The sequence below is a fragment of the Triturus cristatus genome, chromosome 2_2, assembly GCF_964204655.1.
Source record: "Triturus cristatus chromosome 2_2, aTriCri1.1, whole genome shotgun sequence".
Lineage (NCBI taxonomy): Eukaryota > Metazoa > Chordata > Amphibia > Caudata > Salamandridae > Triturus > Triturus cristatus.
Window position 1 is genome coordinate 45,885,736 of NC_140582.1, and position 18,048 is coordinate 45,903,783.

Below are 18,048 nucleotides of genomic sequence, written 5' to 3' on the forward strand. Positions count from 1 at the left end.
CAATGTCAAGTCACGTAGTTTTTCAAGGCAATGTCATCGATCGGCTCATGCGTCAGCATCAAAGGACAATGCATCAGTTTCGATTGGCGCAGTCATCACTGTGTTGATTGTGTAGCAAAAGAGCTGTAGAACCAACGTCTGAGACCCATAAAATGGAGGGGGCACCTTAGGCAATGGTGGGACTCACAGAAGGCAGAATACAGCAGCAGGAAGTCTTTTGTGTCCCTGAGACTTCAGAAGACAGCAGGCAAAACCTTGGAGATCGCTTAGAGGGAAGGCAGAGTCCAGCTCTCCTTCAGCAGAGTCAGGGAGCAGCAGGCAGCAGGGCGACAAGCAGAAAAGCAGTTCTTCCAGAAAAGCAGTCCAGTTGAGTCTTTCAAGCATAACAGCAGTCCTTCTGACAGAGGTTCAGTTTAATATCCAGAAGTGTCTGATTTTAGGGGGTCAAAATCCCAGTACCTACACCCAAAACTGCGTGTGATGTAGGAAGTGACTTCAAAGGCACTCTCTGAAGTGCACAAGGATCCCTTTCAAACCAGTTGTGTCTGCCAGGCTAAACCTGGGTGGTAAATCAGTGCTTTGTGTGTGAACAGGACAATACCTATTTAAGTGTAAGTGGCAGATCCTCCAATTCATCCATGCCCAGAAAGACCCATTGCAATGCAGATGAATGCAGATGAGTGTTCAGAATGCAGAAGAACCTTACCTTCCTGTATTTGTGGCTGTCTGGAGGGAATGCACAAAGTGAACCTGTCACCCAACCCAAATATGTATTGAAGACAGTCTGTCAGGCACAAAGAACAGTAAGTACAGAGAAATGTCTACTTTGTAAAAGTTGTATTTCTAATATAGTAATGTTAAATCCAACTTAATGAGTGAAGAGGACTTATCATTTCCTTTCCAAACATATCAAGCATTAAAAAGCTGCTCCTCTCTGAAAAGGGATTGCAGCTTAAACATATATTAAGGAATTCCCAATGCTGGCCCTATGAGAGGGATAGCCCTCATAGTAGTCAAAAATGAAATAGGATGTTTGTCACTACCAGGACATACAAAACATAAAGGTTTGTTGTAGGGATTCTGCATACTCACAGAACTATGCTTGGGATTATGGGACCTTAGTAGGCAGGGACTGAGTTATCCTACTACATTAGTACCCATGAGCCCAGAACCAAATAGCTATAGATGCAAAAACAACAGTTGATGGACAGAATGCAGAACAATGTCATACATTCGCCCCAGTACAGAGATCTGGACTTAAATCCATTGTTTTTTTGCTCACCATGCCGTTCCAGTTTGAACCCAGCCATATGCAAATCAGTCTTGACCCTGTGCCAATGGATTTAGGCCCAGATCTCTGTACTGGGGTGAATGTATGACATTGTTCTGTATTCTGTCCATCAACTGTTGTTCCAAATAGCTATAGTCTTACTTGCCCTCCCACTCACTCTCAGAGAAACAAGTGATTAGACACCCCAGAACACAACATTCATCACTCTCTCAGCAATCACTGTTGCAAGACACACCCTTTCGTTCACGCTCTTGTACTCATCCACAATAATATATGACAGAGACACAAAAAAGTTAAAAATATTAATTTGAACTAAAGTGCTCTCTTATGCAGTATATTTGCCACAACCAGTAGAAAATGCCTTACACAAATACGGTCAGCATAACAAGTAGTCTTTAAACCACAAAGGGAGCTGTTATGATATATGACAGAGTAGCCTAACCTCCCTCCCATTGTATAGAAGCAAGAAGATTATATATTAGAAGATCTCTGGGTGTTATCAGCAGACTCCGTACCTCCATCTATAGCCGGTATGTCTACATCACAGGTGCTGTCATGCTCTTCTCCCTGTATAGGCCCTTATCCAAGTGTGTGTTACCTATCTGAGTATCCTCATATGACCAAAGTACGTGTTCCCAAAGAATGTATGACGTTACAATGCAAACATTTACAACGCATGCCTTTACAACGCAGTTTTTACAGGCAACATCCATTAGAACGCATGATTTTACATCGCATGCCACCACAGCGCATTTTTAGAAACTACATTTGCAATGTATTCCATTACATCGCATTATACCATTACACGCATACCATTACAATGCATACTATTACATTGCATTTAAAGTTAAGTGTTGACTATTCCCACTCCAGTGAGTGGAACAGTAGAGTAAGTGTTGGATAGTGTAAGGGTAAAAACTATGCGTTGTAATGGTATGCATTGTAACGGTATGCGTTGTAGTGACGCGTTGTAATGGTATGCATTGTAGTGTCATGCGATGTAATGGCTGCGTAGTAATGTCATGTGATGTAAAGGATGTTGCGTAGTAATGACTGCGCTGTAAAGGTAGTGCGATGTAATGACTGCGTTGTAAAGGTTGTTTCCTGTTCCCAAACAACAGCTGCATCTGCGTGTTTTGTCTCGGTGCTAGGGCCTGACCAGAACGAAATAACAAGGGGCATTGTTGTTAGACCTTGTTCACAATGTTCAAACTAAATCCCAGGAATGGGCAAAGTGCAAAAACAACAGCACGTTTGATGCGAAAGTTTCATCGTGGCACCACCAAAATAAATTTGTGTAGTAACGTTGTACAAAGCAGCAGAGAGTCAGCAACGTGCTCATGCTAATATAGGGAAGACGACAATGCTCATATCGACCACATGACAGGTTCATGTCCTAACTTTTACATACATAGCATCCTGCCCTTAGGGTTACCTAGGGCAAACCTGGGGGTGGCTTACATGTAATAAGTGGGAAGTTTAAGGAATGGCAAGTAGTTTTAAATGCCAAGTTGAAGTGGCAGTAAACGGCACAGTCCCTGGGTATATGGTATACCACTTTACAAAGGGACCTATCAGTACAGTAAATATGCCAATCAGGTACACCAATGTCATCATGTTTAGGGAGAAGCACAAGCACTTTAGCACTGGTTTGTGATGGTAAAGTGCTCAGAGTCTGAAGGCCAACAAAAAGAATCAGCAAAAATGGGAGGCAAAATGTTGGGGTAGAGACCACCCTAAGGATGACAGGTCTAACAAATAGACATTTCAGGTTTTGTGTCTCTGTAATCACAGTTTTAAAGGCAAGATAAAGGTGAGAAACAAGCAGAAAGGGGCAGTATAAATTAAAAAAATGAGCAGAAAGAGGTAGACTAAAAGGCAGCAACAAGCAGAAAGCAGAATGAAAGACTTCAATGAGCAGATAGAGGCAAAATAAAGGTCAGCATTGAGCAGAAATGGCAAAATAAAGGTGGGCAACACGCAGAAAGAGAAAAATAAATGTGAGAAACAAGCATAAAGAGGCAAAATAGAGGACAAAAATTAGCAGCAAAAGGCAGAATAAGTAGAAGAATATGAGCAGAAAGAGGCAGAATAGTGACCACAAACAAGCAACAAGGGGCAAAATAGAGGTTAAAAACGAGCAGAAAGAGGCAAAATGGAGGTCAGCAATGAGCAGAAAGAAGCAAAATAGAGATCAGAAATTAGTAGAAAGAGGCAAAATAAAGGTCAGAAACAAGCAGAAAGAGGTCAAATAAAGTTCAGAATCTAGCCGAAAAAGCCAATATAGAGATCAGAAATTATCAGATAGAGACAAATTAAAGCTCACAAATGAGCAGAAAGAGGCAAAATAAGTGATCAGAAATCAGCAGACAATAGCCTCTAACTTAGAGGGGTTAGTGGCCCCCAAGAACCCTCAGCAGCCAAGGGGAATTCATCCCCCAATCAGTAGTGCACCAGGAACCACGTTTATAGCATGGTTGGGAAAGGGGGTGGGGCATCTTATGAGGTCTCAGCAATCCCGCTGTGGGGGACTTACTGGTGGCAACAATATGTTTTTTTGGCTCTCAAAGGCCCTCAGAAGCCAAGGGGACTTCATCCCTCAACCAGTAGTGCGCCAGGAGGTGCATTTGCTGAGTGGTTGATAAAGGGGGCATGGCCTCCAACAAGGTCTCAGAAATCCTGCAGTGGGGGACTTACTGATGGAAACAGGAGGGTTTCATGTCCCCTAACTACTCTCAGGATCAAACTGGACTTAATTATGAGTGGTGGAGCAATAATGTACTCACTCACAGAACCCCACAGAGATATTCAGTAACTCTGTGGAATTCCACAGAGTGAAACTCCATGAGCTCCACTCACGCCTAGCAGGAAGAAAAAGAATAAAGGTCAGCAATGAGCAGAAAGAAGCAAAATATAGGTGATAAGTGATCAGAAAAAGGGTAGAAGATTAGCAGAAAACAAGCAGAACCCACTCAGGCACTCATGCACCAAGTCGCAGAACAACTCAGACACTCACACACCAATTCAGACACCCTCTCAAACACTTATGCACCCACTCAGAGAGCCAATCAGACACTCACTCAACCACTCACACACCAAGTGAGGCACTCATACACTCACTCATACACTAACTCAGACATTCATGCACTCACTTACACACTCTCAAAGGTTACAGGTTAAAGTTAGGAAATAACATTAATAAAACATAGAAATTCACTGAAAAAAACAAAGGCTACAAGGACATTATAATTAGGAAATAGAATTAAAAAAACCTTAGAACTTCACTGAAAAAAACAAAGCTTACAGGGATGTTATAGTTAGGAAACATAATTTTAAAAACATAGAAATTCACTGAAAAAACAAAGGTTACAGGGATATTATAGTTAGGCTCAGATTTCACTCATAGAAACCATAAAAATTCAGCAGTTATAGTTATCAGAGCTAACTATAACTTATGACCCAACAATGCACTGCCTATGACCTCACATATTACATCACTCATGACATGATTAGCGACATCACTCATGACATTACTGATGACATCTCAAATGGCATCACTGAACCATCACACACCCACTCACATCCCCACACAACATCTCATATACCCTCACACACACCCACATACCCATTCAATACCATACTACAACTCATGCACCCGCTCACTCATGCTTTGAGCTACTCACATACCCACACACCCATTGGTATAGGCATTCACACAACCAGTCACTCACCCATACAGATACTCACACACCCACTTACTCATACAGATACTAACACATGTGCTCAGTCACCTAAACAGCCACTTAGACAACAGAGAGTCTCCCATAGAGCCTCTCTCACTTTCTCACCAATGCAGATACCCACTCACTCACCCAAGAAGCCACTCACACACCCACTCACTCAACTATACACTCCCTTATGCACCCATTCACACACCCATATACCTACTCCTGTGTCCTCTCGCTCATCCATAGACACATGTGCACCTGCTCACTCACCCATACAGCCACTCATATACCCTCTCATTCATATTTACAGCTACTTACATACTCACTCATCCATGCAGCCACTCATACAGCCACTCACTTTCTCATCAAGCCACTGACAGTCTCTCAATCACCCATACAAAAACTCACACAACCACTCACTCATCTATACAGTCTCAAATACCCACTCACTCATCCATACATCACTTACACACCAACTCACTCACCCATACAGACACTCACACAGCCATGTACTCACCCATACAGCTACTCACACATCCACTTATTCATCCATACAACCACATATACACACACTGGGGAAGTTACAGTTACAAAGGCACTCACCTAATTTATGTTTTAAAATAGAATCACTCAGTAGTAGTTTACAAAGTAAACTAATGTAACTTTCGTGATACCTTAGAATATATGTGTAACACTCAGAAACTTTTAGAAAAAAACACTAACAATCACTGAATGTTGTTATCAGTGATGTCATCTGAGATGTCCTCAGTGATGTCACTGACCAGGTCATGAGTGATGTAATATGTGTGGTCATAAGCAGTCCATTGCAGAGGCAAATGTTTTAGTTAGCCCAGGGAACTATAACTGTTGAATTTGTATGGTTTTGTAAAGTGAAATCTGAGCCTAACTATAACGTCCCTGTAACCTTTGTATTTTCAGTGAATATATGCATATATATGGACATCGAAAAAGGCTTTTACACCACAACGCGTCTGTTGTTGCCTGGGGTCCGCACAATAAAGTGATTGCAGAGAATCTATCCGTGAGTGCATCCGTTTGTAGCCTGAATTGTGCTATTGTGGAGGAATATATATATGTATATATGAAATTATACCAAAAAATGCTTTTTTTTGGCCTTGGGGGTCCTTGTGGGACCCCCTGAGAATGGGCTAGGGGGTCAGGGTGTTTCCCCCCTGCCCCCTTTTCTTCTTTTTTATTGTTTTTTTCTACTGTTTTCTTGTGACTCGGTTCTACCGAGTCACAAGATGGCTGCCAACACTTCCTGGTTTGGAGTTTTGGCAGCCAATCACACTGAAGCTCGTGGTCGGGAGGGTTCGCGAATCCACAGCAGCCATAGATATTGAAACTTTTCTTTTTTAAATTTCTCAGCAACTACTGAATGGATTTACACCATTTAACAAAAAGGACTCTTTCTGAACCAAGATCTACCTTTTTGCCAAATTTGGTGTAATTCCGTTCAGCAGTTCGGGATGTTGTAGCTTTGTCTAAAGTTTCCCATGGAAAATAACATGGGGAAAACGTGTATTGGGACCTCCCTTTTTTCTCGGCCACCGCTAGGCAAATGACCCTGAAACTTTCAAGACAGGAGCTGATCACTAGTTTTGAATATTTCGCGACGATTCGTCAACGAGTGCCGAAGTTATTGGGAAAACAAAAAATGCTTTTCCAATGGAAACTAGGTCTTAACTATAACTACCTAATGCCACATATCCAATCGAACACTTTTCAGGGAGGGTGCTCTTTTCGTGAGAGTGGCATCTCACGCACAATATTCACAACCCAATATATATATATATATATATATATATACTGAAAAAACCATAGGTTTCAGGGGAGTTATAGTTAGCTGGACTTTTCACCCGTACAAAACCATTGAAATTCCCCCGTTATAGTTAGTTCAGCTAACTATAACTCGCGCGCCCGCAATGCACTGCTGATGCCGTCACATACTACATCACTCATGACATGGTCAGTGACATCACTCATGACATCACTGATGACATCACTCATGACATCATCTTTGTAATAGAGTGGCAGACCTCCTCTCCCCTAATATAACCTTTGATACACACATTCAAAAATAGAAACTAAAATTTTCAAAACAATGGACATACCAATATCAGTTACAACAACCTATTCAGTAATTCTAAGATCCACATACACATCCACTCATTCACCAACAGTCCTATACAGTCACTCATACATGTACTCACTCATCATATGTACTCATACACCTATACATCCTGTTACACAACACCATTCATCCATAGAGTTACTCACACACATAGTCACTCATGCTAATAAAGAATCAAACATCCATTTACTTGCATATACAGTTATACACACACCAACACACTTACTTCTACAGAAACTTACACATAGTCTTTTAAACAATCACTTATAGAAACACATACTTATTCATACAGGAACTCTTTCAATCTCTCACTCTCATATATACTCACTTATATACACCAATAGTCACATATACTAGTTTAAAACATATGTAGTTACTCATAAAGACACTATTGAGACAGTCATTCACTCACTAACACACCAATGCACACACTCATCCACCCATACAGTCCTGCACACATGCTGTCTTCAACACATACAAACAGTGAGTCACTCATTCATGCACTTATGCACTACGTAATACCCCCCACCGAACCATACAGACACTCAAACACTCATACTGATACTCAAAAAACCAATTCATAACCTATATAGACACTCATGTAGCTACTCACCAACCCATGCAGCCACTTATACACAAAGTGAGAGACTGATACAGATATTTACATATTTAAACATTACTCACTAAGCCATGTATTCACTATGATACACTTAATCAGTCAGTTACACAATCAATTTTTCAAAAACAAATCATCCATTTAGACTTTTATATACCCATTTATTCTTCCATCGACCTTGAGATATACATATATAAAACATATGTAATTTTCAGAAAAATACACATTCACTGGATGACGTCATCAGTGATGTCATTTGAGATGTCATCAGTGATGTCATGAGTGATGTCACTGACCATGTCATGAGTGATGTAATATGTGACGTCATCAGCAGTGCATTGCGGGCGCGCGAGTTATAGTTAGCTGAACTAACTATAACAGGGGAATTTCAATGGTTTTGTACGAGTGAAAAGTCCAGCAAACTATAACGCCCCTAAAACCTATGGTTTTTTCAGTGAATTTCTAAGGTTTTTTAAATGCTAATTCCTAACTATAACGTGCCTGAAACCTATGGTTTTTTCAGTGAATTTCAAAGGTTTTTTAAATGCTAATTTCTAACTATGGCTACAGAGATAGGACATGTGAAGAAAGAAGAAAAACGCACAGAAAGAAAAAAAAGAAATGCAGAAAGAAGCAACAGAAGTCCTCAAAGACGAAGAAAAGTGCAGGAAGAAGGACAACGTGCAGAAAGAACAAACAGAAGAACAGAAAGAAGCCTTGTTGCAAAATCATCCTGTACCCTCAACTTTTTCAGATGGATACTGGTGTTAACTGAGTCTGACTAACCAGTCCTAGAGTCAGTGCTATGTTAAAAGACACTCAGAATACAGTGAAAACACCTACATACACTAGGGAACACTATGCGTTGGGGTCCCCCTGTGATCAGCATGACCTCCTCTGTAAGCCCCTAGTATATAATAGGGCAGGTGATTAAAACTACCTCTTAAAACGCGCCACATGGCGTGTTTGCACAAGTCACCTCAGGCCCCGTCCCCTCACTTCCCCACTATGTAAACACGTCCTGTGGCCGTTTTAAGTTGGGAGATTAAGTCCCCTTTAATCCTGAGGGTCCCTAGGGTCCAACTAGACCACTAGGTACCTCCAGTAAGTGCCACAGAGCTGCGTTGCAGAGAGATGTAAAAAGGGGCACCGCCTAGACCACCTCTCTGTAATGCAGCGCAGTGGCGCTTACTGGAAGCACCTGGTGGGCTAGTTGGCCCCCAGGGTCCCTCAGGATTGAAGGGGAATTATTTCCCCAACTTAAAATGTGCCACAGGGCTTGTTTGCACATGTTAACTCAGGCCCTGTCCCCTCCCTTCACCACTGTGTAAACACGCCCTGTGGCCGTTTTTAGTTGGGAGATTAAGTTCATTTGAATCCTGAGTGTCTCTAGGGTCCAACTAGCTCACTAGGTACCTCCAGTAAGCGCCACAGAGCTGCATTGCAAAGAGGTGTAAAAAGAGGCACGGCCTGGACCACCTCTCTGCAACGCAGCTCAGTGGCGCTTACTGGAAGCACCTGGTGGGCTAGTTAGCCCCCAGGGGCCCTCAGGATTGAAGCGAAATTATTTCCCCAACTTAAAACGTGCCATAGGGCGTGTTTGCACACGTCACCTCAGGCCCCGTCCCCTCCCTTCCCCACTGTGTAAACACGCCCTGTGGCCGTTTTTTAAGTTGGGAGATTAAGTCCCCTTGAATCCTGAGGATCCCTAGGGGCAAAATAGACCACTAGGTACGTCCAGTAAGCGCCATTGCAGAGAGGTGTAAAAAGGGGCACGGCCTGCACCACCTCTTTGCAACGCAGAGCAGTGGCGCCTACTGGAAGCCCCTGGTGGGCTAGTTGGCCCCCAGGGTCCCTCAGGATTGAAAGGGAATTATTTCCCCAACTTAAAACGTGCCACAGGGCGTGCCCTAGGCCCCGTCCCCTCCCTTCACCACTGTGTAAACGCACCCTGTGGCCGTTCTAAGTTGAGAGATTAAGTCCCCTTGAATCCTAAGGGTCCCAGGGTCAAACTAGCCCACTATGTACCTCCAGTAAGCGCCACAGAGCTGCGTTGCATAGAGGTGTAAAAAGGGGCGTGGCCTCAGAACACCTGTCTGCAACGCAGCTCCCTGGCGCATACTGGAGATACCTGTTGGGCTAGTTGGCCCTCAGGGACCCTCAGTGTTGAAGGGGAATTAATTCCCCAACTTACAACTGGCCAGGGGGTGCGTTTGCAGAGTGCTGCTAGGAGGGGGCGTGGCCTCCGGCGCGATGCCAGTCTTTTATTTATTTTATTTTTTTAAGAAGGAGGGCTGTGTTGCCCCCCTTCTTTTTCTAATATACTGGCCCTGGGGACCCCATCCCCCAGGGCCTGCACCCTAATTTTTTTGTTTAAAAAAAAAATGTGGCCCCCCAAGGCCTTAATCGGCCCAGGGAAACCCAACCCCCGGGTCATGGCCTTTTTAAAAAAAAATTCTTTAGGAGGGGGCTGCGTTGCCCCCTTCCTCAGGCCACTTATGGCCCCGGGGACCCCATCCCCCGGGGCCGGCCTTTGTTTTTTATTATTTTAAAAATATATATATTTATAGAAACACTTAGGACATGCTGGACAAACCGTATGTACCTATCACCATGACGATTTGCGTGATAATCATTAAAAGGCAACTATGTATAGAATGACTCCACATGGAATGTATTTACACCGCTAGTGAAGCTCTGATGTGTCTGACGCCCTACCGTGCCTAATCCCGGCGCCCCCGCCGGTGGGTACTCTCCAAGTAGACACCCTTGTTGTTTATTTATACAAACATGGGTAGCTATTTGACGGGCACATTTAATATACACGCACACCAAGCCATTCAAAGGGGATTCAACAAAAATTCAACCAAACTATGCAAGAAACCCCCCTCACGGTTAATAAAACACACATCCACCGCCGGATGTGTAATACTTTTTATTTTACTCTCTGGAAAGGAGACGAACCTCACTTGAGAGTCACAGCGTGCTCCTGGCTGAGCCCAATGCTGTGTTACACCCACCAGTGCCCGCCGAGTGCCTCACACCTCTTTGTTGTATTCCACCAGCTAGTGCCTATGCTATGACACTCTCTAGCCCATGTGCACTGTAACACCACCCCATGAATATGTCGTGCCACACTTGCCTTCGCACAGGTTATATTGCCCCATCTAACGTGCCTTCCTCGATGCCTATGTTGTAATGCACAGCGCTATGCCAAACATATTACAATCTGGGATCCATATCGTTGTCACAGTGCATATGCAACGTTACACTCCCCAGCACATATTTTATATTACAACTTTAGAGACTAGTTAGGTTACACAACACTGCCCTGTGCATATTACACTCCAAGGCGCATATCACATAGCACGAGCTAGTGCCTGTGCTATCTCGCGCTCTCCAATGAATCTATCATTGCACACAAAGTATTGCATATTATATTTCACGCCCCGGTTCATCTTATATCACACTTTTTGGTGCATAGTTTATACCATATAATATATCTAGTTTTCATGTTCAATCGTGATCTCAGGACTATGTTCTATATAACACTGCGTCCACCTACCCTTTTCACGGACATTACATTTTGCGATGGGGGTGGAGGGTCAGGGGATGTTTCTGCCAAGTGAGCCCAGAGTCACAGTCACAAACGTTCGCTTCTTCCTGTATAAAAGTGAGATTATGCTGCATACTTGTTCATATTTTAAGTAGTTCGCACAGACACACATTTGAAAAACAATAAAGTTCCTAATACCCACCTTCTCTGAACAGTTAGCTTGCTGCCCCATCCACCTCCTCCCTATCCTCTGTTGTCTGAATCCATGGACTAGCCTCCTCCCTCCTGCCATGCATGGTCTGATGTGCTGCCACTGCCCTCCATTTAGTATGATGTACCAGTCCACTCCTCCTGCCCTCCATTGCCCAATTCTATGGCCCATCATTGACCTCCTGCTTAGTCTCTGTGCTCCGATGTCTTTGTGCATGCCCCTGCTCCATCCTTTTTGCCCACCATGTTTCATGGACCTGCCACTCCTATCTACTCTGAGTGTTCTGTTGAGCTGCCACTTCCCTCCCACCTGCCTAGCATTGTCAGATGACTGTAACCTGTCACTGCCACCTCCACCCTGCCTGTCCACATGCCATGTCCCTATCCCCTTCCTCCTGTCCTCCATGGTCCATTTTAATGCCACACCCTTCTGCCCTCCCTGGTCTGTTGTGCTGCAACTGCTCCTCCTACCTGCCCCATGCGGTCTGTTGTGAGGCCCCTTCCCCTGAACTCTCTTGTCTGTGCCCGGGTCCTGACCCTCCCTTCTATCCTCCATGGTCCTTTGTGCATGCCCCTGCACCCTCCTTCTTGCCCATCATAGCCATTGTGCTGCCACTAACCCTCCTGCTTGCCATGCATGGTCTTCTGTGCTGCCATGGCCCCTCCCACCTTCCCTGTGTGGTCAGCTAGCTGCCCCTAACCCCCTCCCACCTTCCCTCCATGGTCTGTGTGTATGACATCATAGTCTCATTGTTGCTCTCCATGGTGTGTCTTGTTTCTAATGCCCATCCTGCCTGACCTCCATGGTCATCTTGCTGCTCCTGCCCTGCCCCCTTGCCCCCAGCCCTCTGTTTCCATGTGCAGACCCTTATTCCCTCCCTCCTGGCTTGCCTGTTCCATTGTAATGCCTCTGATCCGTCCCTCCTGCCCTTTATGGTTTGTTATGCTGCAGCTTTCTCTCCTGTCTGTCCATTATGGTCAGCTAGCTACCATTGCCTCTTTCCCCTCTGTTCTCTGTTGTCCATGTGCATGGTCCTGTCCCCTCCCTATTGCTTTCCATGGATTGTTGTGCTGCACTCCCTGATGCCTGCCCTGTAGGGTCAGTTTGGTGCACCTCTCCATGTCCCTCCTGTCGTCTGTTATCCGAGTCCATGTCCCTACCCCAATTCCTCCTGCCTACCATGATCCAATGTACCATACTTGCAAACATTTTGAACTTGGTAAGAGGGAGATTTTGAAAAAAAACTGGGGTATTAAATTTCCCCTTTGAGTTACATTAAAAAAGAGGAAATTGTAGACAGGAGACAGATCAGGTAAAGCCCCTTTGAGCTTAAAAACATTGGACGTTTCCTGGCTGAAACGGGTCTGTTGGCATGTATGGTTATACTACCACTGCCTCTTCCTTCTGCCCACAATGGTCTATTATATTGCCACAGCCTCTCTTGCCAGTCCTGTATTGTTGGTTTGTTGCCCCTGCCCCCCTTTCCACTGCCCTCCATAGTCTGTTGTGCTGCCACTGCCCTTCCTGCCTGCCCAGTGTGGTCAAATTGTTGCCTCTGCACTCTCCTACCTGCCTTCAATTTTCAGAGTCCGTGCCCCTGGCCTCTGCCTCTCAACAGTATCCCAATGAACAACTAGATTGCTAACATTCTATATTTATTACAAAAGTGTGGAACGCTTGACGTCATCTTGATATAATCAAAACTGTAATACCTAGAGTATTTCCTTTAGAAATTACATATATGAGAGGGTCTTATTTGCATCAAAATTATGGTGAGTGCTCTAAAAAACTACAATGAGGACATATTTTCTGAGTTTTCAAATAGCGACAAAGAACTTTTAAATTATTTGTAATCTTTATGTTTTTTTTATCCAGTTGACCACTTGATTAAATGTTGCACCTAGGGGAGAGGATGTGGTGTTACTTCCAGAGCTGCAGACTCTGCAAATGGGGAACCAGGTTGGAGTTTCTGCTTCAGCTCAACATTCTGTGATTCTGGTCAAATCACTTAATCTCCCCATATCTACAACCAAAATTAATTTGATCTTGTGTGATGTGACCAATGCTCATGTAAAGCACTCCAATACCTGACAAGTCTGCACTATATAAAACTGCAAATACACAAAAAATAAGTGTTTTGCACACTTCTGTCATTGGGCTACATGTGGGCTACATCTGGGTGATATTTGTGCTGCATTTGGGCTCTTTTGTCTCTGGTGGCTATCTTGGGAGATTTATTTGTTATGAAGTTTCCTAATTTCCTCATTTACTGCAGTCTCCTCAGTAGGAAATGCTTTCAGTTTTTTACTTTGATTCCATCAAGAAGGTATTCAGATAGGTCACACATTTGCCATAAATTCTGAATGTTAGCACTCCAGTTGCTCATTAGATCACTGTAGTAAAGCTACTGCTCACCACGGAAGTCTGCTGCTGGTATTAAAAGTGTATGCTTCAGTCTGCATGTCAGAATATTTTTATGAAATAAAAGAGAATTTGAGAAGTCAAAATGTGCCCTAATTTTTCTTTCTGCAGAACTATTCATAATTTCTATGGGAAAATGAACCCCCTCATTTTGTTCCATTGTAAATTAAATGTTTTAAGTGTTACCACTTTATTCCAATCAAGATGGCTTCAGGTGTGCCATACTTTTGTCATAAGTAAGACTGTTAGCGCTCTAGTTGTTCGTTAGAACACTCTGGGACATTCTGTCATTGGGCTATACTTGGGCTACATCTGGGTGATATTTGGGTTACATTTGGGCTCTTTTGTCTCTGGTGGCCATCTTGGGAGATTTATTTGTTATGAAGTTTCCTAATTTCCTCATTTACTGCAGTCTCCTCAGTAGGAAATACTTTCAGTTTTTTAGTTTGGTTCCATCAAGAAGGCATTCAGATGTGTCACACATTTGCCATAAATTCTGAATGTTAGCACTCTAGTTGCTCATTAGATCACTGTAGTTAAGCTACTGCTCACCAGGGAAGTCTGCTGCTGGTATTCAAAGTGCATGTTTCAGTCTGCATGTCAGAATATTTTTATGAAATAGAAGAGAATTTGAGAAGTCAAAATGTGCCCTAATTTTTCTTTCTGCAGCACTAATCATAATTTCTATGGGAAAATGAACCCCCTTGTTTTGTTCCATTGTAAATTAAATGTTTTAAGTGTTACCACTTTATTCCAATCAAGATGGCTTCAGGTGTGCCATACTTTTGTCATAAGTAAGACTGTTAGCGCTCTAGTTGTTCGTTAGAACACTCTGGGACATTCTGTCATTGGGCTATACTTGGACTGCATCTCGGTGATATTTGGGCTACATTTGGGCTCTTTTGTCTCTGGTGGCCATTTTGGGAGACTTATTTGGTATGATGTTTCCTAATTTCCTCATTTACTACAGTCTCCTCAGTAGGAAAAACTTTCATTTTTTTACTTTGATTCCATCAAGAAGGCATTCAGATGTGTCACACATTTGCCATAAATTCAGAATGTTAGCACTCTAGTTGCTTATTAGATCACTGTAGTAAAGCTACTGCTCACCAGGGAAGTCTGCTGCTGGTATACAAAGTGCATGTTTCAGTCTGCATGTCAGAATATTTTTATGAAATAGAAGAGGATTTGAGAAGTCAAAATGTGCCCAAATTTTTCTTTCTGCAGCACTAATCATAATTGCGATGGCAAAATGACCCCCTCAGTTTGTTCCTTTTTAAATTAAATGTTTTAAGAGTTACCACTTTATTCCAAGCAAGATGGCTTCAGGTGTGCCATACTTTTGTGATAAGTAGGACTGTTAGCACTCTAGTTGTTCTTTAGAACACTCTGGGAAGCTGCAGTAGAACACAAAGGAATCAACTGACAGTCTCTGCCCTTGTTGGATGTACATGACTGTCAGGCTTTATTCTCCCATGACTGAGAAAGATAATGTGAATTTACAGAAAATATGCTCTCAGTTTAGCTTATAGATCACCTTCCAAACCTCTGAGGGGAAAAGCATGATAAAATAGTTTTCTCTCAAACATGATTCATGATATCACAGCAGAAGGCTTTTTCACATGGTAAAATCACCTTAGAACACACCACAATTCCTAAAATGAGTATGGTACCATCAACAAATGATTTATGATGTAACTAAAGTCTTAAAACCTTCTATTAACTGCAAGGCTTTTTAATGAGGTGCTATCATGTATATTGGTCCCAAGATGGCTGCCAACACTTCTTGGATGAAGTGCTGACAGCCAATCAGATCTCACGATGAGATGTGTGGTTAGGCTCCACCCAGATATGTATATGATTTTACTTTTGATTTTCTCAGGAACTACTGAACAGATTGACTCCAGATATGCAAAAGGCACATCCCTGACCTGAGGACTACCTCTTTGCCAAATTTAAGGTAATTCTGTTCAGCCGTTTGGGCTGTACCTTGGACTAAAGGTCCTTTTGGAAAATTGAATGGGAAAAATGCGTTTTGGGACCCCCCTTTTTTCTCAGCCCCCGCTTGACGAATCCCCCCGAGACTTTCAGGGTTCGAGCGGAGCAGAGCGCCCCACCTATTTTGAAAATTTCGCGAGGATTCGTCAATCGGTGCCAAAGTTATTCCAAATAGAATGTTGCGGATTTCCTATGGAAACACGGTCCTAACTATAACTATCTACTGGCGACCGCCAGTAGATAATATATATATATATATATATATATTACCTACTGGCGGTCGCCAGTAGGTAGTTATAGTTAGGACCACGTTTCCATAGGAAAACCTCAACATTCTATTTTGAATAACTTTGGCGCCGGTCGACGAATCCTCGCGAATTTCTCAAAATAGGTGGGGCGCTACGCTCCGCTCCTACCCTGCAAGTCTCGGGGGGATCCGTCAAGCGGGGGCTGAGATAAAAGGGGGGTCCCAAAACTCGTTTTTCCCATGCATTTTTCCATAGGACCTTTAGAACGAGCTACAGCCCGAATGGCTGAACAGAATTACTCAAACTTTGGCAGAGAGGTAGTCCCTAGGTCAAGGAAGTGCCTTTTGTAGGTTTGGTGTAAATCTGTTCAGTAGATTCTGAGAAAATAGCCTTTAAATCAATATATATATCTGAGCCCGCTTACGGTACGCTTACCGTACGCTTACGGTAAGCGTACGGTGGCGTGCGCGAGCGCGATTCTGATTGGCTCTTAGATCTTAGTAAACATTCGAATCGGCCGAAACCAGGAAGCGGCGGCCGCCATTTTGTGTATTTCACTCTGAAAAAAAAGAGTGAAAACAAGGAAAGGGGGCAATGAGGAGAGTTACAGACCCCCTTACATTTGTGAGGGGGTCAAAGAAGGACTGTAAAGTACAAAGAAAACATTTATTGATTTTAAAAAAAATCACGGGGTACGCGTACGGTAAGATTACGGTAAGCGTACGGTATAAAAAAAATAAAAAAAAAAATGAAAATCAGATTTAAGTGTTTAGATATTAGGGGGCTCTAAAAAGAGCCGTTGTGTTTATGAAATGATTTTTTAGTGGTACCTACAAGTAAGTACCGATGCAGAGTCTAAGGTTTAAGAGGAAGACTCTGTTCCCTTCATCATTGAAGTGCACACCATCTCCTCTATAAATGTCTTGCATGTCATAACGCAAGTTGTTGTGGTAAATGGCACCCATACCATAGTCACGGAGGAAAGCAGAAACAGATTTGTTGACGTGCTTTCTTGCTTTGTCATCGCACCGCGTGCCCACCGTGCGTGCACGGCACTAACTGCGTAAAGTGGGCGCGCGGTGCGCGAAGCGCACCGCGTGCTCACTGTGCGCGCACGGTGCGCGAAGCGCACCGTGCGCGCACGGAACGAACTGCGTTAAGTGGGTGCGCACGCCACGAATGGCGTAAAGTAACTTAGCATTTAAAAAACCGTACAAATTCACTGAAAAAACCATAGGTTTCACACACGTTATAGTTAGGAATTAGCATTTAAAAAACCTTGCAAATTCACTGAAAAAACCATAGGTTTCACACATGTTATAGTTAGCGGAAATTTTACTGATAAAAAACCAATGAAATTCCCCCGTTATAGTTAGTGCAGGCAACTATAACTCACGCGACCGCAATCTTCTGCTGATGACATATGTGTCTTTATGAAAAAAAAATATTTGTAATATATGTATAGCTAAAAATGTATGGAAGAAGACATGGGCAAATAAGTGTCTAAATACAGTATTAGCATCAGCAGAGGATTGCGGTCGCGTGAGTTATAGTTGCCTGCACTAACTATAACGGGGGAATTTCATTGGTTTTTTATCAGTAAAATTTCCGCTAACTATAACATGTGTGAAACCTATGGTTTTTTCAGTGAATATATATATATATATATATCTCCAAACAAAGGGACCCAAAGTTCCGGGGCACACTGGCAGCGGGTGCTCTGCATACGGGCCGGATCCAGGCCCCAAAATCAATTATAAATCCAAAGATGCGGCACTCGGGAAAGAGATTTTCAAAAGATTATTTATTTGCAACACAGCTCCA